Source organism: Capra hircus, chromosome 1 (assembly GCF_001704415.2).
Source record: "Capra hircus breed San Clemente chromosome 1, ASM170441v1, whole genome shotgun sequence".
Classification (NCBI taxonomy): domain Eukaryota; kingdom Metazoa; phylum Chordata; class Mammalia; order Artiodactyla; family Bovidae; genus Capra; species Capra hircus.
In genome coordinates this window covers 6,397,431-6,420,042 of record NC_030808.1, presented here as the reverse complement: position 1 = coordinate 6,420,042, position 22,612 = coordinate 6,397,431, and positions in this window count along the sequence as shown.

Genomic DNA, 22,612 nt, shown 5'->3' with positions numbered 1-22,612 from the left:
AGGCAAGAATACTGGAGTGGGTTGCCATTTCCTTCTCCAGGGGATCTTCCCAACCCAAGGGTCAAATCCATGTCTCCTGCATTGCAGGTGAGTTATTTCCCACCGAGCCGCCAGTGAAGCCCTATATGCAGTAGAGTGAGATAAAGAGAGTCCTCGAGTTTTGAGCGGATGCTCAGTCCATGTATGGCGTGTCCCTGATCTGCTGTTGCAGTCTCCCATCTGTAACAGCACATTTGTGTTCTGTGTGTGCTTTATAAGATGCAAATATTTTTACTTAAGAGGAATCTCTAAAACTATCCTTTTTTGCATCTATGACCAACCTAGATATCATATTGAAAAGCAGAGACATTACTTTGCCAACAAAGGTCTGTCTAGTCAATGCAATGGTTTTTCCAGTGGTCATGAATGGATGTGAGAGTTGGACTGTGAAGGAAGCAGAGCGCTGAAGAATTGATGCTTTTGAACTGTGGTGTTGGAGAAGACTCTTGAGAGCCCCTTGGACTGCAAGGAGATCCAACCAGCCCATTTTAAAGGAGATCAGCCCTGGGATTTCTTTGGAAGGAATGATGTTAAAGCTGAAACTCCAGTACTTTGGCCACCTCATGCGAAGAGTTGACTCACTGGAAAAGACTCTGATGCTGGGAGGGATTGAGGGCAGGAGGATAAGGGGATGACAGAGGATGAGATGGCTGGATGGCATCACTGACTCAATGGACATGAGTCTGAAGGAACCCCAGGAGTTGGTGATGGACAGGGAGGCCTGGCGTGCTGTGATTCATGGGGTCACAAAGAGTCGGACACGACTGAATGACTGGACTGAACTGAACTGAATCACAGAGTACCCTTAATCCAAGAATGTCCCTCATAGTTCAGTCAGTAAAGATTCTGCCTGCAATGCAGGATATCCAGAGTTTGATTTCCTCTGGAGAAGGGAATGGAAACCTCCTCCAGTATTCTTGTCTGGAGAATTCCATGAACAGAGGAACCTGGCAGGCAACAGTCTATGGGGTCACAAGAGTCAGACATGACTGAGTGACTAAACCACCACCACCCTTAATCCAAACAACTAACTTAATCTTACTCTCTATTGATTATAACTTAAAGCTGAAAATGATATCGATCTCCACAGAATGAATATAATTTATTGGATAATTTGTACTAGATCAGTTCAGTTCAGTCACTCAGTCAAGTTCAACTTTTTGTGACTCCATTGCGGCACGCCAGGCCTCCCTGTCCATCACCAACTCCCAGAGCCTACTCAAACTCATGTGCATTGAGTCGGTAATGCCTTCCAACCATCTCACCCTCTGTTGTCCCCTTCTCCATCCGCCTTCAATCCTTCCCAGCTTCAGGTCCTTTCCAATGAGTCATTTCTTCTCATCAGATGGCCAAAAACACAGAAATGTGTACTAAAAACTGAATTAATTTAAACACATCTGGATGCAGAGTAGTCAATTAATATACTTGTTCGTGTCCAATTCTTTGCGATCCATAAACCGTAACCCGCCTGGCTCCTCTAGCCGTGAAGATTCTCCAGCCAAGGATACTGGAGTGGGTTGCCATGCCCTCCTCCAGGGAATCTTCCCAATCCAGGGTTTGAACTCAGGTACCCCACATTGCAGGTGTATTCTTTACCATCTGAGCCACCAGGGATGCCCTGGATTAATATAAGAATGCCTTTTAAGATGCAAATAATTCATGTCAATATATGGCAGATATGAGCACAATAGTGAAGAGCAATTATCCCCCAATTAAAAATAAATAATTTTTTAGAATAAATAAATATATGCAATTGCACAATCAATCAACATCACAACAAAGATATGTATTTCTTCATTTCATAGAGTGAAGATTCATTTAGAGGATAAGAATATAGATTAAAATAAAAAGATAGTATAGTCAAAAGATAAAATTAAACTGCTGTGTGAAGGATTTTAGATTAGATACTGCTGTTCAATATTATTTTCACTTCATGTTTTAAGAAAATAAGAAATCCCAAAATACTTTGGAATTAATTTATTCTAGCTTTCTCTCTCTATTCTTCCATTCTTATTAGAGATGCCTGCGTGCCAGATTGCTTCAAACTTGTCTGACCGTTACGACCCCATGGACTGTAGCCCACCAGGCTCTTCTGTCCATGGGATTCTCCAGTCAAAAATATTAGAGGGGTTGCCATTTCCTTCTCCAGGGGATGCTCCGGACACAGGGATCAAACCAGTATCTCTTGCATCGCCTGTACTTGTCAAGCAGATTCTGTACCACTAGCGCCCTCTGTAGTACATTTACAAAAACACAAATGGGAAAGATACCCACCAAATTCAGAAGAACAATTACATCTAAGAAGGGAAGAAGCATAAATTATTTGTAGTGTTTTATTTAATTTAATAATAAGGTAACTTTTGCTAATTATGGACAATACATACATGAATTCTTATTGTATGCGTTATTGATTTAATAATAAGGTGCTGCTGCTGCTCTTAAGTTGCTTCAGTCGTGTCCGACTCCGTGCGACCCCATAGACGGCAGCCCACCAGGCTCCTCCATCTCTGGGATTCTCCAGGCAAGAATACTGGAGTGGGCTGCCATTTCCTTCTCCAATAATAAGGTAACTTTTGCTAATTATGGACGATGCATACATGAATGCTTATTTTCTCTATGCTTTTTGTGTGTGTGAACTTTTCACCATTAAAAACACTGTGTACATTAGAATATAGGCTAACGTTATCTAGCTCTGATAGACACCCTCCTATCTCTGTGTCATTCAAGGATAATAGTTTCTTCACTTTAGTTGTTCTGTCACCCCCTTAGGGGGTGGTATTTGTCTACGTCTTGGAAGATGGCCTCGCACTGGCAAGAAAGAGGAAACAAAAAATAGAGTAGGAAGCTATCTTTTAAAGACATGACACTTCAGTTTCACACATCATTTCTGTTTACAAACCATCAGCCAGAATTTAGTCATGCAATCATACCAACATGCAAAAGAGGCTGGTAAATATAGTCTTAAGAAGGGTGAGCTTGTATCTTGGTTAATACTTTGTGGTTCTTTACTAATAGGAAACAGAAGTATGACAATTTCCAAACAACAAGTACACTCTTCTATAGAATCACTAATAACACAGTGTTCCTAAAAGTGTGGGCCATAGATCACTGATGGTTCAATTTTTCTTTCCTTGGCGATATAATTTTATGCTGCTAGATCAGCATATGTTAGCAAAACAGAAGTTTAACAGGAGGACTTCTTGCCTATAAAACACACACACAGAGTCCAGGATTTAATGGAAAAAAAAGAAAAAAAACCGCCTTGAAGTACTTGGGGGATAGGCATGAATACTTTACTTTTTTTTTAAACTTGTTTTGAAGTATAGTTGATTTGGAGTGTTGTGTTAGTTTCAGGTGTGTGGCACAGTGATTTAGTTTTATGTATACATGCTGTACTCAGTGGCTTGAGTTATGTACAGTTCCTTGTGACCTATTTCTATCAAGATATTTCATGAACTAAAACAGAGCAATCAAAGATAAAATGAAAAATAATGGAAAAAAGAAAACAACAGAAAAATAAAACAGACCAGTCATATTATTCTTGGTCATTAGATTGCATGAAAAATGCTAGTGAAGGAGGAAACAGACAGAACAGGCTCCATCTTGAAAGCAGGACTCCATCTTGGGCTTGACTGTGGACTTTGAGCTATATATATATATGCCCAGTATCTATGGACATGACACACCAACTGGAAAACCAGGCCCCCTGGATAGAAGAGCCCCAGGGCTCATACCTAGACTCTCTATTGCCTAAAAAAATACCCTAATACCCTAATTATTTGTGTAACCAAATAGAATCATAAATTCTATTATGCTTATTGGGGTATGACCACAGGCCTATTGATAATTGTCTACTGTTATACTGCCTAACTGGAGAAGGCAATGGCACCCCACTCCAGTACTCTTGCCTGGAAAATCCCATGGATGGAGGAGCCTGGTAGGCTGCAGTCCATGGGGTCGATGAGAGTTGGACGCGACTCAGTAACTTCACTTTCACTTTTCACTTTCATGCATTGGAGAAGGAAATGGCAACCTACTCTAGTGTTCTTGCTTGGAGAATCCCAGGGATGGCGGAGCCTGGTGGGCTGCCATCTATGGGGTCGCACTGAGTTGGACACGACTGAAGCAGCTTAGCATACTGCCTAACTACCTAGGCTTAAGGCATGTGAGTCATGGATTAACTTTGATTGTATCTTTCTTTTCCTTTGTTCAGACTAGTTTCAGGGAATTTGGGGAGGTGGGTTTGGGCCTGTACACTTAGGGTATATAAGGTTTTCAGAAAAACCAGTCAGGGTCCTTGGCTAAGAAGAGACTCTGCCTTGGGCACACCAGTGTAAGAAACTGCACTCCGCTATCTACATTGTCCTTCTGAGTGAGTTTGTTTCCCGGAATGCGTGGCTACAACATTTGGTGCATGGGCCAGGAAACTCCTCACTTTGAGGAGACAAGTCCCATTTGGGACTACTCCGAGGCCTTACAGCTCGAATCTTCTAGATGGGGGAGGGCGCCTCACCCTTCTGGAAGGATTCTGTTTCTCACTGCCTGGATCTTTCATGTTAGCACATAGTGGACGGCAGCAGGGTGACTGAGCACTCAGCAGAGGAGGAACCCACCCAGAAGTGTGGAAGAGGGGGCCTGATCACCCCCCGGGAGGGATTAGAAGGGGCACAGACCCACAGGAGCCTGGAATAGGCAGGTGGAAATGATTGCTTGGTACACAGGTTGATGAGCATGTTAGGGCTTAGGAAGGAAATTTGTGAAGGTCATTTAGGAGGTGGTGTCCACGCCATCTTGGGGAAAATTATTACCAAGCAATTGCCAGGGGATTTTTAGGAGAAGAAACTTGGTTTTTGTGTGCTCGTATTCTGCCCTCCACAAGGAGGTATCCCATTTGCTATGAAATTCTTGACCTCCTCGGAATTGTCAGGCTAGAAGGAGGAGGATACATAAGTGAGTACGAATTGGGTTTTCTGGAGATAGCATGGGATGTGGGATATTTAACCCAGCTGTATTTTCATCCACATCTAATCAAGTCCACCAAGGAAGAAGGGACTTTAAAAGTGAAGGGAGAAACAGTCTTGGATCACGTGGTATTATGGTTTCGACTGTGCTGACCAGCAGGTGAAGACACGCCAAACCCCTTCTCCCTCTGGGATCTGGCAGGTAAGGCTCTTCTCACCCCAATTAGGAAGAAGGCAGAATGGCAATTTAAGTGTCTTTGAGTGGAAGTATCAGATGTACATAGGGTACTGAGAACTTCGTAGACAGAATGAAAAAGAAAAGTAGAAGGTCCGAGAAGGTAAGCAAGATGAGGGGAAGTGAATGTAAGGCAACTGTACTGGAGTGCATGATCAAAAATTTAAAGAAGGGATTTGGGGGAGACTATGGGATGAAGATGAAGCCTAACCACCCCCACGTACTCTGTGAGGTCGAATGGCTCCCTATGGCAGTCGGATGGCCACCAAAGAACACCATGAACTTAAAAATAGTGGAAGCAGTCTATACAGTAGTCACAGGAGAGCCAGGACACCCGGATCAATACCCGTATAATGACTAATGGCTAGGGTAAGTTCAAGACCCTCCTACTTGGAAAAGATTCTGTATCCAGAAGGGAAAGGGAAAAATCTGGGAGTGGGAAAAGGGAAAAATCTTTTTTGTTATACCCTCCTGATGAGTACTGATGGGAAGGGGGAAGAAAACACAGCAATTAGACAGAGGCTGCGCTCCTCCAAGGAACAGTGGGAAAGAACCCCACTACACATGCCCCTCAGAGAGCTACAACAGCCTCCAGTTCAGGATGCATGGGGCACTACCATCAGCCCCCTGTAGCCTAGTATTACCAGCCATTTTCCTCTATGGATATATTAAACTAGCAGAGACACTCTCCACCATACTCAGGGGAGGCACAAGCCATGATTAGGTTAACAAAGACTATTTTTCAAACCCACTGCCCTTCATAGGATGACATAATCCAACTAGTCTCCCTCTTCAGCACTGAGGAAAGACACAGGATCCTAACTGAGGCCAGAAAATGGTTAAGAAAAATGGAAGCTGAAGGTATTGCAAATCCACAGCAGTGGGCAGAACTAGCCACTCCTGATGAGAGGCCCAACTGGGACTGTAACACAGAGGAAGGGAAAGGCCACCTGGAGAGATATTGAGTAACTATTTTACAAGGTCTCAAGAGGGGGGCCCAAAAAGCTCTGAGTATCACAAAACCCTCTGAAGTGATTCAAACGGAAAGCGAATCACCCTCTGAGTTCTGCGAAAGACTATGTGGAGCTTATAGACTTTATACGCCTATAGACCCAGCTAGAGACTGCTGGGTCTCAGATGGTGATATGCAGCCTTTGTGTCTCTAGCTTACCCTGAAAATGTTAGATGGGGGGACACCAATTGACTCATGAATTTTTATACATCCCTAAATGTGATGGACTGTGAGGTCTGGCATGCTGCGATTTGTGGGGTCGCAAAGAGTCGGACACGGCTGAGCGACTCAGCTGAACTGAACTGAATGCCCAATACCTTTGTTAGGAAGAGACTTGCTGTCTAAATTGTGGGCACAAGTGACCTTTCCCCCCACGAAAGACCCACTGTTCGAGTGGGCTCAACCACCTATTTACTCTTGCTCTCAGTAACCCCTCCAGATGAATGGAGGTTGCACAATCTCCAGAAAAGGAAACCAGATGGGCTAAACAGTCAAGAGAGAGAGTTACCTCAACAATTCCCTGAGGTCTGGGCAGAAGACAACCCCCCACAGGCTTGCAAAACAAGTCCCACTGGTAAAAGAACTCAAAAGGGAAAGCAAAAGCGAAGTCTCTCAATCCTATCTGACCTTTGCAACCCCATGGACTGTAGCTTTGGAGAAGGTGAGGCAACCCACTCCAGTACTCTCGCTTGGAAAGTCCCATGGACCTGGTAGGCTGCAGTCCATGGGGTCGCTAAGAGTCAGATATGACTGAGTGACTTGACTTTCACTTTTTGTTTCATGCATTGGAGAAGGAAATGGCAACCCACTCCAGTGTTCTTGCCTGGAGAATCCCAGGGACGGGGGAGCCCAGTGGGCTACCATCAATGGGGTTGCACAGAGTCAGACACAATTGAAGAAACTTAGCAGCAACAGCAGCAGCAGCAAGATTGTAGCCTACCAGGCTCCTCTATGGGATTTTTCCAGGCAAGAGTACTGGAGTGGGTTGCCATTTCCTTCTCCAGGGGATCTTCCCGACCCAGGGATTGAACCTGGGTCTCCCCGATTGTAGGCAGACACTTTTACCGTCTGAGCCACCAAGGAAGTCAAACGTGGTACAATTATGTCAGCACCCACCTTGGGCCTGTCAGACCTTTTTAAGCCATACTCTTTATGTGACTGAAAAGGACAAGGTGTCTATGGGAGTGTTGTCCCAGATTATGGGGACATAGGACAGACCAGTGACTTATCTCTATTGAGCTGGACAATGTTGCCACTGGGTGGCTGGGATTCTTATAGGCAGTTGCTACAGTTGCCTTACTGGTCTGGGAGGCAACAAAGCTGACTTTGGGCCATGATTTGTTTGTAAAAGTCCCTCATGAGGTCAACACGCTCCTGCAAGGGGACCTCCAAAAATGGTTGGCAACTTCCCGAATTACTCAATACCAGGGACTGTTATGTGAGAACCCCCATGTTACTACTGAGCCTTGTCAGGCCCTGTATCTGGCCAGTCTCCTTCTTGTGGGAGAAGATGGGCCTTCACATGGTTGCAAGGAAATATGCCAGCAGACCTGACTTGAGAGACCAGCCAATCCCAGACCCAGATTTGGTCCTGTACACCAATGGCACCAGCCTCGTGAAACAAGGACAATGACTGCTGGGATAGGCAGTATTCGTGGAAGAAACCATCGTTGAGACTAGCTCTCTGCCATCACACTGGTCCACTCAACAGGCCAAACTATATGCTCTAATCCAGGCCCTCCATCTGTCTAAAGGTAAGAAGACAAACATTGACACAGACTCCAGGTATGCTTTGCCACACTACAGGGCTCTGTATAAGGAGAGAGGCCTTGACAGCTAGTTAAAATGTTATTTAAAATAAGGAAAAAGTTAAGACCCTATTAGATGCTGCCTGGGAACCAGAAAGGGTTGCAGTCATACACTGCTGAGGACGTCAAAAAGAGGATACCCTTTGGGCTCAGGGAACAGACTGGCAGATAAGACCACTAAATAAGCAGTCGAGGGATTGGGGGTGACAAGTGAAGCTCCTATTAAAGCTCTCATATTGGTGGAACTACCTGAGCTAACGCTGCTACTGCTAAGTCACTTCAGTCGTGTCTGACTCTGTGTGACCCATAGACGGCAGCCCACCAGGCTCCCCCATCCCTCAGATTCTCCAGGCAAGAACACTAGACTCTCCAAAATACACTGAAGCCCAAAACCAATTAGCCAAAGCAGAAGCGGCCATCAAGACTTAAAAGGGATGGTGGGATTTGCCAAGTGGCAAATTATTGGTAATGGAGGAGCTGGCACCCACTCTGGTAAGCCAAACACACCAAAAGACCCATCTAGGCCATGATAAATTGGAAGAGCTAATTTGAAAATATTTCTTGGTTCCCGCCTCCTATGCAGGACAAAATCTCACTGCCTGCACTGCCTGCTCACAGGTCAGTGCTGCCCCTGGCTCAGACAGAAACCTCCAGGGATTCAGGTAAAAGGCACGCTGCCCTTTGAACACCCGGGAGTGGACTTCACTGAAATGAAACCTCACCAACACTACCGTTACCTGCTGGTCATGGTATGTGCATTCTCGGAATGGGTAGAAGCTTTTCCTACCCAGACTGAAAGAGCATCAAAGTAATTAACCTCCAATTAAAATAAATAAATTTATATTAAAAAAATATAAAGTAGCCCGGTGCCTGCTTAGGGAGATAGTTTCCAGATTTGGATTTTCTACCAGCATTGGATAGGAAAATGGACCAGCTTTTGTAGCTGATTTAGTACAACAAGTAAGCAAAACTTTAAATATCAAGTGGAAATTACATACAACATATAGGCCCCAGAGTTCTGGGATAGTGGAAGAAACCAACCAGACACTTAAAGAGACACTCTCCAAGCGGATCTTAGAGACTGACTGTTCCCGGGTAGACTTGTTTCTGACGGCTCTGCTCAGACTCAGGATCACCCCACAGTCCCATGGCTCTTCTCTGTACAAAACTGTGTATGGGAGGGCCCCTCCCATAATAAAACAGGTATCAACAAATTTGCTTCAAGTAAGGGGAGATGAGATTTCACAGCAGATGGAACAATGGGTAAGGTAATAAATCAGGTTAACTAAGGTTGTACAAGAAAGGGTGCCATTCCCCTTCAGGGAACAGATTCACGAATTTGTGCCCGGGGATCAGGTGTGGTCAAGCACTGGAAACAGGGCTGCTTGGCCCCACATTGGAAGGGTCCGTGTACTGTTGTTCTAGCCAGCCCTACTGCAGTTAAAGTTGCAGCTGTCACTCCCTGGGTCCACATGAGGGTGAAGAGGGCGTACCACGCAGACCCGGAGGACGCCGAGCGGACTACACAAAAGGACCCCATGATCCCCATGAAACCAAGATCATCTTAAAGAAAAAACAGAGATGAGCTCTGCAATCAACTGCTGCTACAAGGACTTGCTGGTATCATCTTGAGACTAATCATAGTTTCAGTACAAAGAGGGACCTGTGCTATAATCAAAGTCGAATGTTGTGTATATATTCCTGATTTATCTGGCTATATATCAGCCACCCTAGATGACATGGAAGGTCAGGTAAAAGTTATGTCTGATGATAATCTTGTGGCTTTCAAGATCAGATTATTTTTGTTATCTTATTAAAAATATCCTCCAAATATATCTCAGCCAGTCATGGTATTACAGCTTGTTACATTATTACTATTGTTTTAAAACCCCTGAGGCTTCCTAAGTGGCATTAATGGTAAAGAACTTGCTTGCCAGCACCGAAGACATAAGAGACACAGGTTTGATACCTTGTTTGGGAAGATCTCCTGGAGGAGGGCATGGCAACCTGCTCCAGTGTTCTTCCCTGGAGAATCCCATGGTCAGAGGAGCCTGGCAGGCTACAATCGATAGGGTCGCAAAGAGTCAGACATGACTGAAATGACTTAGCACACATGAGAAACCTGTCTCTTGATTTTATGTATGTGGTACTGATAACAGTTACTCTGATATCTAAATGCAAAGTAAATTCTACATTTTGCCCCTCTAATATCCAATTACTTATAAGGTACAATTATACATTCTTTACAAGTTCTTGTGTCCATAACTTAATGGTAAAAGTATGGCTACCTTCTGAAAACTAGAGGTATCATACTAAAGTTTTGATAATATATTTTAAACATGTAATTTTTGATAGACATGTTCAGTCTTCAAGAAAAAGTGTGAAAAGCAGAAAATCCACAAAAGACACCAGAGAGCCCTGAAGTCTTTCAAAGCAGCCAAGTTCTGCAGTTTCTTGTTAAAGTTTTGTGAGGTGAAGTTGGCTGAACACAGATATTTTCCAGAGATGGGGAGCTGGCATATACGATGCACACTGGCATTTTACTAATGACAAAATAAGCTGGTTCAAGTGACTGGAACGTATGCAGTGTGTTTGTGTATTATTCTATGTTAATGATTCAAGTAGTGCAATTGAAAGCCACAAATAACTTTTTTTAGTGGCATGTATTACACTTTAGTAGCTGCTGAGGTCAAAGAGCTTTTTCCTATGTTAAAAAACAAGCATTATAAAAATACAGCACTTAAAGAATAAAGTGGAAGAGCTGATGGATATTAAAGACTCTAAATGTCAAAATTCACATAATTATAACACAGCATTTCTTTCCAGGAATCCTGTGCAAAGAAACGAAAAGACAAAATTATTGCTTTTTCCAAAGTGTCACTTTAGGTTCAATTTAAAGCTTCTATATATTTAGTCAATACCATAGAGTCCTTTGCAGTCATTTAAACATTAGTATGCAAAATTATTATAGTAGCTCTGAAAGACATATATGTGAGAATACAAAAAGTAACAATTCTTTTTATTATATTTCAGAAAATGTATTATTATTATTATTCAGGAAATACAGTCCCTGATAAAATACCATAGACATTAGGCCCCCATTCATCCTCAGAATTAGTTAGCGCTGAGTATATAAACTGTACTTTGTTTTTGGAAAGCATCAATAATGAAGTCCACCTTTTTTTTTTCCAGTGATTAATACTGACTCTGTGAAGCATGAGAATTATCCTTAAATAACATGATTGTGAGCCTGAATAAATTACAGGACAATGAGGCTTAGTTAACCATGATTTTCCTTTCTAGAAAATACAAATCTTCATGGAGGGTAAATGGCTTAACATTACTCTACAAACATCTCTCAGTTGAGGAGAAAAGAGATAAATACACATTCACTAAGTATACACTTCATTCCAGTCTTTTAAACAATGAGGGAGAAAATACAATCGTGGACTTAACTGACCAGCATGGCAAATCCACAGGATTGAAAATGCAGCAGAACCACAAAAATTACAAAGCCAGGATGTGTAGGAAATCCAGTGGGTTCAACGACTTTGCAAGTATTTTCAGAGATCTTATCGCTAAAGGTCATTGTACTGACATGAAATACAGAAGAAAAATCCTTGGCCTTTCTTTCTGGAGTTCATGCCAAAATCTGGAGGAAAGTGGTCTATCAGTTACCACAGTTGAAAATTTTAAGTTTCTTTGTCTCAAAATTAAGTAGAACTAGAAAGATTAACCTTATTCCCATTTCAGAATTAGTATTCTCAGAAACCAAGTGTTCTAGATATGTTAATTAGCTTTGCTAAGAAGATTTTTTTTTTTTTTTTTTTAAAGCAAAAGCACATGAAAAAGTTACAAACTCTGGCTGTAGGTAATGGAAAAAAGAAAATTAAAGAGGTTCATTTAGGGAGAAAATTTTTTAGAGATAAAGTCCTTAAGGGAGCAAACCATGTTCTATAGTGATATGAATACATAAGAATGTTGTAATATAATTTTTATTAATTTGCCATGTTTCTGTCCTTTACCTCTACTTAGCACTTATTTTGTAAGTTTCTGTGAAAAGAAAAGTAGACATGCCAGAGCTTACCCTGGCATAGTTACTATTTCCATGAGTTTTGATTTCCCAAATATGTAAATTCAAACCTAGTTTTTGAACTGATTTAATAGTGATGTCAGGTTGTGTTTCTGTAGCTATTTAGTCAAGATATTGTGTTTCTTATGTTTAAGTTTTATTTAAAATGCAACGCAAACTCTTAAATGTTTGACCTTATTTCTAGCAATAAGCACACACAAAAACCTTCATGGAGCCAAATATAATTTGGCAACTTTATTTCTGAGAAGCCATAGAAATATTAGCTCTGATGACAGGATTTAAGTTATAATTTACCAAGCGGTTTTGGCGCCCATGCAAATATATGTGACTTGAAAAGTTTGTATGTAGGATTCTAAGATTAGCTTCTTCATAACAAGTACTTTAATATTAATGTAACAGGAAAAGGGAAGAGGGTCAGTGAATATGGCAACAACAAAACCAGTTCAATTGGGATTGCAGAAAATGCTGCTTTCCTTTGTCTGTTTCATGACAAGTATTCTACTCTAGATCAAATTTTCGAAATTCTAATTGGTTAAATAATAGAACAAATTGATTTTGACTCCATGCTGGTTATAAATAGAAAACATATCAACAAAAGACATCACTAGATTCAGATAATCAACATTCCACTATCATATTATTATTATATACTATTATAAAATTACTAAATTTTAATAATTTAACATATTTAATTTAATGTAAACTTTAGAGTATTTTATCTTTTTTTAATGAAAGATTTTAAAATGCCCATGTATTTATTTATTTATTTGGCTGCCCTGGATCTTAGTTGCAGTATGTGGGATCTTCAGTTGTGTCATGCAGAATCTAGTTCCTTGACCAGGGGTTGAGTGCAGGCTCCGTGCCTTGGGAGCATGGAGTTGTAGCCACTGGACTATCAGCAAACTCCCTGTTTTATCTTTTCAAAATTTAGCACTAGGGGAAAATATTGATAACGGAAAATTTTCTATATGTTTATGTATAGTTTTTGACATCACAGCAATAATGCAGGATACACTTGCAAAAGTATTTGGTGTCTGTACAAACTGTGTTCACGCTGAGAAATCTACATTTCTGGAGAACACTTGATGGGAAAAATGAAAAGGCAAACGTGATAAACATAGTCATAAGAGCAATGCTAAGAGATGAGGCAGTGAAGCTTGGCCAGAGAGCAGGAATCAGGTCGGTGGTACCTTGGTATGAGCATCATGTCCCAAGATGCAACACTTAGCTTCGTTCCTGTGGGTGACTTTTTCTTTGGATGCTACAAGATCACATCTTACTTTATCCACTCTTGGAATTTTCTTTGTCTTCTTTATGGATAACTCTTCCTCTGTTGTCACTTGGATGTTACACTTCTTTACTCCTTTCCTGCACCTATTTCACATTTCAGACCTCCTAACTTGTATTCATGCTCATCTAATCAGCTCCCCAGTAGACAACTTCACTTTTTGAAAACAAACAAATCAAACAAGATTGTAAAAATGAAAAAGATATGGAGGAACAGTGATGAGGAGAGGTGGACCTTCTTAAGGATGTGATAGAGAAATGTGTCTTTGAGAGGAGCACTGGATCCAAGGGTCAAAGTCACTAAGTCATACGTATGGCTCACATTCATAGGGAAATTAGAGGCAGGCAAAAGACCATGAACATAATCCTTCCAGTAAGACAGTACATGGCATTAAATACATGTAAACTCAGTGAATAAAGAGCAGCATAAAAAGTTGAAAAAGTAGACAGGAGCCCAAATCATAAAAGACTGGGTAGAGCATGACCTGATTTTCATTCTAACAGCTGTAGAAAAGCACTGATGGGATTAAAGAATTAAGTGTCACAGGGTGGGCTCATTCATTCATTTATTCATTTGTTCAAAGGCTATTTGTTACATGCCTACTATGTGCCTGGGACTGTGTAAGTGCTGAGAATATTATATGAAGAAAACAAACCATTGTTACTCTCAAGAAACTTACTATTAAATGAAGAAAGTGTTAGTGGCTCAGTCGTGTCTGACTCCTTGCAACCTCATGGACTGTGTAGCTCGCCAGGCTCTACTATCCATGGGATTCTGCAGGCAAGAATACTGGAGTGGGTTGCCATTTATTTCCTCCTCCAGGGGATCTTCCCAACCCAGGGATCAAAACCAAGTCTCCTGCATTGCAGGCAGAAACTGGGTTATTAAACAAATGTGAGTATGCAAACTCAAACTGTTATTTGCTCAGAAGGGAAAAAAAAAAAAAAAAGGTAACTGACTCATTAGTGAAAGAGCCTGTGATATGATGACACTTTTTCAACAATCCTTTTAGGAACAAGAACTATAAAAGTTCATTAATAAGGGGACATTGAATTTTTTTCTTTATTCTTTTTTCAAATGAGACATTCATTTAATGTTTTATATAACAATAAACTTTAGTGTTTGGGAATGTTCACTTTTTTATTTTTAAAATAATGATGAAATATTTAAAATATTTTGCAAAAAGAAATAATAAGTTACTGAATAAATTGGTTAATTATTTTCTTTGCATTGTTCTAAGAAACATTGAGATTATAAAAGGAAGCCTGAGAAATCAAGAAGAATAACCCTTAGGAAATGTCAGATCTTAACAAATTTCATGCTAAATCATTTAATATGGGTCCACATATCAAACTTCTACCACCAGTTAGAGGGAGAAGGGACCTTAATTTCCTATAGGTCACCTCTCTAACACATAGAGGAGAACAAAATCAATAAAAATACAGAAAATAGATAACGAACAAGGACCTCCTGTATAACATAGGGAACTCAGCTCAATATTCTGTAATACCTAAATGGGAAAAGAATGTGAAAAAGAATAGATACACATGTATGTGCTACTGAATCACTTTGTGGCACACCTGAAACTAACAAACAGTATTAGGGAACTATTTTGTTGTTATGTGCTAGTTGCTCGTCATGTTCAACTCTTGTGACCCCATGGACTGCAGCCTGCCAGGTGCTCCTCTGCCCATGGAATTCTCCAGACAAGAATGCTGAAGTGGGTAGCCACTCCCTTCTAAACTCCAACATAAAATAAAACTTTCTAAAAATTTCCCTTAGCCAGCTTGTTTCCTTTTTGAGGTATGGAATGAGGTTGACTGCTATTTTCAGTATTTTAAATGTTGCCCATGTTGGACTGCCTTGGTAGTCCAACTATACGCTACAAAAACAAATAAACAGAAAAACAAAAATGCTATTGGAAGAGTCAGTATAGCTAGAGAAATGTCGTTTTTGTTTTATTTTAGCAAGTTGGTTTCATTGTAGCACTCCTAAACAGGATAGATTTGGAGATGGTTTCTCTTCAGAAAAATACGTATCTACAATGTTTATCTGAAATGTGGTCAAGTTTCTGGTGATATGGGCAAAATAGACACTATAAGAATATACTTATGTTGTTGAAAATGGATGATTGCCATTCTGTTCTAGTAAAAAATAATCTGAAGGTGCTTGCTGCCATGCACTAATCAGTCCTGAATATTCAGTGGACTGAATGATGCTGAAGTTGGAACTTCAATACTTTGGCCACTTGGTGAGAAGAACTGACTCATTAGAAACGATCCTGATAATGGGAAAGACAGAGGGCAGAAAGAGAAGGGGACAACAGAGGATGTGATTGTTGGATGGCATCATCGACTTGATGGACACGAGTTTGAGCAAGCTCTGAGAGTTGGTGATGGACATGGAAGCCTGGTGTGCTGCAGTCCATGGGGTCACAAAGAGTTGGACACAACTGAGCAATTGAACTGAACTGAACTGAAATATTCAGTAGCCATCACAGCAGCTTGTGTGTGTACAGTTGTGATGCATGTTGAAATCATGGCATTATTTTGATTCTGATGTTGCTGTCTGTTGACCATTATGTGTTTTAAGAGGACTAGCTTGCATATGTGATGTATAATGTTTGAATCTGAGCCCATCAAAAAAAAAAAAAAAACAACAACAAACAAACCACCAAAATGCTTCCACTACTGAAGAAATCTTTAAGTTCTTCAGGGCACATATGAGAAAAATGTGAGTTCACTTTCTTAGAAAAACAAACAATCACTATACAAATAAACACAGAACTTTATAGCAATATAACTTATTTGTGAAAATTGTTTTATTGAAAAGAAATAAAGAAAGGTTATGTCATTGTCAGATTAAATAGTTGCTACTGTACATATGAAGCAAAAGCTGGAATCAAGATTGCCAGGAGAAATATCAATAACCTCAGATATGCAGATGACACCACCCTTATGGCAGAAAGTGAAGAAGAACTAAAGAGCCTCTTGATGAAAGTGAAAGAGGAGAGTGAAAAAGTTGGCTTAAAGCTCAACATTCAGAAAATGAAGATCATGGCATCTGGTCCCACCACTTCATGGCAAACAGATAGGGAAACAATGGAAACAGTGACAGACTTCACTTTGGGGAGGATTCTAAATTACTGCAGATGGTGACTGAAGCCATGAAATAAAAAAGTGCTTACTCCTTGGAAGAAAAGTTATGACCAAGCTAGACAGCATATTAAAAAGTAGAGACATTACTTTGCCTACAAAGTTCTCTCTAGTCAAAGCTATGGTTTTTCCAGTAGTTATGTATGGATGTGAGAGTTGGACTATAAAGAAAGCTGAGCGCTGAAGAATTGATGCTTTTGACCTGTGGTGTTGGAGAAGACTCTTGAGAGTCCCTAGGACTGCAAGGAGATCCAACCAGTCCATCCTAAAGGAAATCAGTCCTGAATATTCATTGGAAGGACTGATGCTGAAGCTGCTACTCCAATACTTTGGCCACCTGATGTGAAGAACTGACTCATTTGAAAAGACCCTGATGCTGGGAAAGATCAAAGATGGGAGAAGAAGGGGACAACAGAGGATGAGATAGTAGGGTGGCATCACAGGCTCAATGGACATGAGTTTGAGTAAACTGTGGGAGTTGGTGATGGGCACGGAGGCCTGGCGTGCTGCGGTTCATGGATTCGCAAAGAGTCATACACGACTGAGCGACTGAACTGAACTGAACCAAGAAACTCAGACTCAAATATTTGATGATTTTAAAAGTATTCCATATTTGGAACTTTTTTCTTTTTTGGTCAAATAGTTTAAAAATTTCTTAGGGAAGGCATAAAAAGCACAACCCAGGAAAGACCAGAACAAGAACAACAAAAAATAAACAATCAAAACTGAAGATTCGTGCTCTCTGTAATACACTGTTAAAAAATGAAAATATAAACTATAGATTGGATTTAAATATTTTTAATATTCATTAATTATATTTTAGAAAGCACTTGTATCCATGAGTATTTAAAATTCAATGATAAGGAACAAAGAGGATGTGGTCCTAAGATGGTAGAGGAATAGGATGGGGAGACCACTTTCTCCCCGACAAAGTCATCAAAAGAACATTGGAACGCTGAGTAAATTCCACAAAATAACTTTTGAATGCTGGCAGAGGACATCAGGCACCCAGAAAAGCAGCCCATTGTCTTCAAAAGGAGGTAGGAATAAATATAAAAGATAAAAAGAGAGACAAAAAAGGTAGGGACAGAGATCAGTCCAGGGAAGGGAGTCTTAAAAAAGAGAGAAGTTTCCAAACACCAGGAAACACTCTCACTGGTGAGTCTGTGGCGAGACTTGGAACCTCAGAGGGCAACATAAGTGGGAGGAAAAACAAATAAATAATTACAACCCACAGATTACGTGCCCAATGGTAACTCCCAGTGGAGAAGCAGAGCAGACGCCCGCATCCGCCACTAGCAAGTGGGGGCTGGGCAGGGAGGCACGGGCTGCATTTCTTAGAGTAAGGACAGGGCCTGAATGCCCTGGGGCAATCTGAGGGAACTAACTTGAGATAGCAAACCAGACTGTGGGATAGCTACCCCATGAAAAGCCCTAACCTAAGACACCACCAGGCCTGCTCACAGAACAAACAACTGACCAGAGTTAGCCGGCTCCTGACCGGCCCATCCCCCACCAGAGACAGGCAGGCGAGGGCAACCAGAGCTGGAAGGGGGCAATCACGGCCCCAGAGAGGCATCATCTACCAAACTGCAAGCAGGCTTTATTGCTAACCAAGACTTCTTGGGATTCTGGACAGTTGACATCCACCTGAGAAGGCATGCCAGTTGTACACCCAGAAAACCTAGTAGCAGGGATGGGGGAGGTGATAAGTTGCAGCAACTGTGCTCACCAAACATCTGGTCACCTGAGCTGCTCGGACCTGGGAAGGGCACAAAACACAGGCCCAAACGAGTCTGTACCTTTGAGGAATACCCGAGTACCTGAACCTGAGCCGCTTAGACCTGGGAAGTACACTCAACCCAGGCCAGCCTCAGACAGTTCTCAGCAGAACAGCCTACAGCCTAAGCAGTGTAGACTGGGAAAGCACACATGCCGTGAGGGGGGGCAAACCCAGTGTGGCCAAGGCACTGCGAGCACACGCCAGTGTTATTTGTTTGCAGTGTTCCTCCCACAGCATGACTGAACAAGTGAGCCTAAAATACTGTCCACCACCGCCCTCTTGTGCCAGGGCGGAAATTAGACACTGAAGACCAGCATACAGAGGCTAAAACAGAGGGAACCACCTTGGAAGTGACAGGTACAATACATTAAAACCCTGTAGTTAGCACCAAATACATAGGAAGGGGCCTATAGATCTTGAGAAGTATAAGCTGGATCAAGGAACTATCTGAAAATAAACTCACCCCACACTGTCCACAACAACACCAGAGAAAGTCCTAGATATATTTTTACTATTATCATTCTTTAAATTAAAAAAAAAAATAAGCCTTCTATTACTCTTTTAATTTTCATTTTTATAACTTATTATTACTTTGCAAAAAAAAAGACCCTATTTTTTAAAGCAAACTTCATATATATATTTTATAATTTTTGCAACTTCTTTTTTTAATATTGTATTTTTGAGAATCCAACCTCTACTCTAGATTTTTAATCTTTGCTTTTTGGTATTTGTTATCAATTTTCTACCTTTAAGAACTCAATCCTCAGTACCCATTTTTACTTGGGAGTGAGATTACTGGCTTGACTGCTTTCTCCCCCAGGTCGCCTCTATTTCCTCCCTCCCCCTTCTCTTCTCTACCCAACTCTGTGAATCTCTTTGTGTGTTCCAGACTGTGGAGAACACTGAGGAAACTGATTACTGGCCGGATCTGTCTCTCTCCTTTTGATTCCCCCAACCCCTTTATCCTCCTGGCCACCTCTATCTCCCTCCTCCCTCTTCTCTTCTCCATGTAACTCTGTGAACCTCTCTGGGTGTCCCTCACTGTGGAAAAACTTTTCATCATTAACCTAGATGTTTTATCATCGGTGCTGTATAGATGGAGAAGTCTTGAGGCTACTGTAAGAATAAGACTGAAAACCAGAGGCAGGAGGCTTAAGTCCATATCCTGAGAACACCAGAGAACTCCTGACTGCAGGGAACATTAATCAATAGGAGCTCGTCAAACACCTCCATACCTACACTGAAACCAAGCACCACCCAAGGGCCAACAAGTTCCAGAGCAAGACATACCATGCAAATTCTCCAGCAACACAGGAACACACCCCTGAGCTTCAATATAAAGGCTGTCCAAAGTCATTCCAAAACCTTAGACGTCTCATAACTCATTACTGGACACTTCATTGCACTCCAGAGAGAAGAAATCCAGCTCCACCCACCAGAATATCGACACCAGTTTCCCTAACCAGGAAACCTTGACAAGACACCCGTCCAGCCCCACCCACAGTGAGGAAACTCCACAAAAAGAAAACTCCACAAACTGTCAGAATATGGAAAGGCCACCCCAAATACAGAAATATAAACAAGATCAAGAGGCAGAGAAATACTCAGCAGAAAAAGGAACAGGATAAATGTCCACCAAACCAAACCAAAGAGGAAGAAATACAGAATCTACCTGATAAAGAATTCCGAATAATGATAGTGAAAATGATCCCAAATCTTAAAAACAAAATGGAGTTACAGATAAATAGCCTGGAGACAAGGATTGAGAAGATGCAACAAAGGTTTAACAAGGACATAGAAGAAATAAAAAAGAGTCAATATATAATGAATAATGCAATAAATGAGATAAAAAAACACTCTGGAGGCAACAAATAGTAGAATAACAGAGGCAGAAGATAGGATTAGTGAAGTAGAAGATAGAAAGGTAGAAATAAATGAATCAGAGAGGAAAAAAGAAAAATAAATTAAAAGAAATGAGGACAATCACAGAGACCTCCAGGACAATATGAAACTCTCCAACATTCGAATCATAGGAGTCCCAGAAGAAGAAGACAAAAAGAAAGACCATGAGAAAATACTTGAGGAGATAATGTTGAAAACTTCCCTAAAGTAAGGAAGGAATTAATCACCCAAGTCCAAGAAACCCAGAGAGTCCCAAACAGGACAAACTCAAGACAAAACACCCCAAGACACATATTAATCAAATTAACAAAGATCAAACACAAAGAACAAACATTAAAAGCAGCAAGGGAAAAACAACAAATAACACATAAGGGGATTCCCATAAGGATAACAGCTGATCTTTCAATAGGAACTCTTCAGGCCAGGAGGGAATGGGAGGACATATTTAAAGTGATGAAAGAAAATAATCTACAGCCCAGACTACTGTGCCCAGCAAGGATCTCATTCAAATATGAATGAGAAATCAAAAGTTTTCCAGACAAGCAAAAGCTGAGAGAATTCAGCACCACCAAACCAGCTCTCCAGCAAATGCTAAAGGATCTTCTCTAGACAAGAAATACAGAAAGGGTATATAAACTCGAACACAAAACAATAAAGTAAATGGCAACAGGATCATACTTGTCAATAATTACCTTAAATGGAAATGAGTTGAATGCCCCAACCAAAAGACAAAGACTGGCTGAATGGATACAAATAAAAGACTCCTATATATGTTGTCTACAAGAGACCCACCTCAAAACAAGGGACACACACAGACTGAAAGTGAAGGGCTGGAAAAAGGTATTCCACACAAATAGAGACCAAAAGAAAGCAGGAGTGGCAATACTCATATCCGATAAAATAGACTTTAAAATAAAGGCTGTGAAAAGAGACAAAGAAGGACACTACATAATGACCAAAGGATCAATCCAAAACGAAGATATAACAATCATAAATATATATGCACCTAACATAGGAGCACTGCAATATGTAAGACAAATGCTAACAAGTATGAAAGGGGAAATTAACAATAACACAACAATAATGGGAGGCTCTAATACCCCACTCACAGCTATGGATAGATCAACTAAACGGAAATTTAACAAGGAAACACAAAATTTAAATGATACAATAGACCAGTTAGATCTAATTGATATCTATATGACATTTCACCCCAAAACAATGAATTTCAACTTTTTCTCAAGTGCACACGGAACCTTCTACAGGATAGATCACATCTTGGGCCATAAATCTAGCCTTGATAAATTCAAAAAAAATGAAATCATTCCAAGCGTCTTTTCTCACGATAAGGCAGTAAGATTAGTTCTCAATTACAGGAGAAAAACTATTAAAAACTCCAACATATGGAGGCTGAACAACACGCTGCTGAATAACCAACAAATCACAGAAGAAATCAAAAAAGAAATCAAAATATGCATAGAAATGAAAGAAAATGAAAACACAACAACCCCAAACCTGTGGGACACTGTAAAAGCAGTGCTAAGGGGAAGGTTCATAGCACTACAGGCACACCTCAAGAAACAAGAAAAAAGTCAAATAAATAACCTAACTCTGCAACTAAAGCAACTAGAAAAGGAAGAAATGAAGAACCCCAGGGTTAGTAGAAGGAAAGAAATCTTAAAAATTAGGGCAGAAATAAATGCAAAAGAAACAAAAGAGACCATAGCAAAAATCAACAAAGCCAAAAGCTGGTTCTTTGAAAGGATAAATAAAATTGACAAACCATTAGCCAGACTCATCAAGAAGCAAAGAGAGAAAAATCAAATCAATAAAATTAGAAATGAAAATGGAGAGATCACAACAGACAACACAGAAATACAAAGGATCATAAGAGACTACTATCAGCAATTATATGCCAATAAAATGGACAACGTGGAAGAAATGGACAAATTCTTAGAAAAGTACAACTTTCCAAAACCGAACCAGGAAGAAATAGAAAATCTTAACAGACTCATCACAAGCACAGAAATTGAAACTGTAATCAGAAATCTTCCAGCAAACAAAAGCCCAGGTCCAGACGGCTTCACACCTGAATTCTACCAAAAATTTAGAGAAGAGCTAACACCTATCCTACTCAAACTCTTCCAGAAAATCACAGAGAAAGGTAAACTTCCAAACTCATTCTATGAGGCCACCATCACCCTAACACCAAAACCTGACAAAGATGCCACCAAAAAAGAAAACTACAGGCCAATATCACTGATGAACATAGATGCAAAAATCCTTCACAAAATTCTAGCAATTAGAATCCAGCAACACATTAAAAAGATCATACA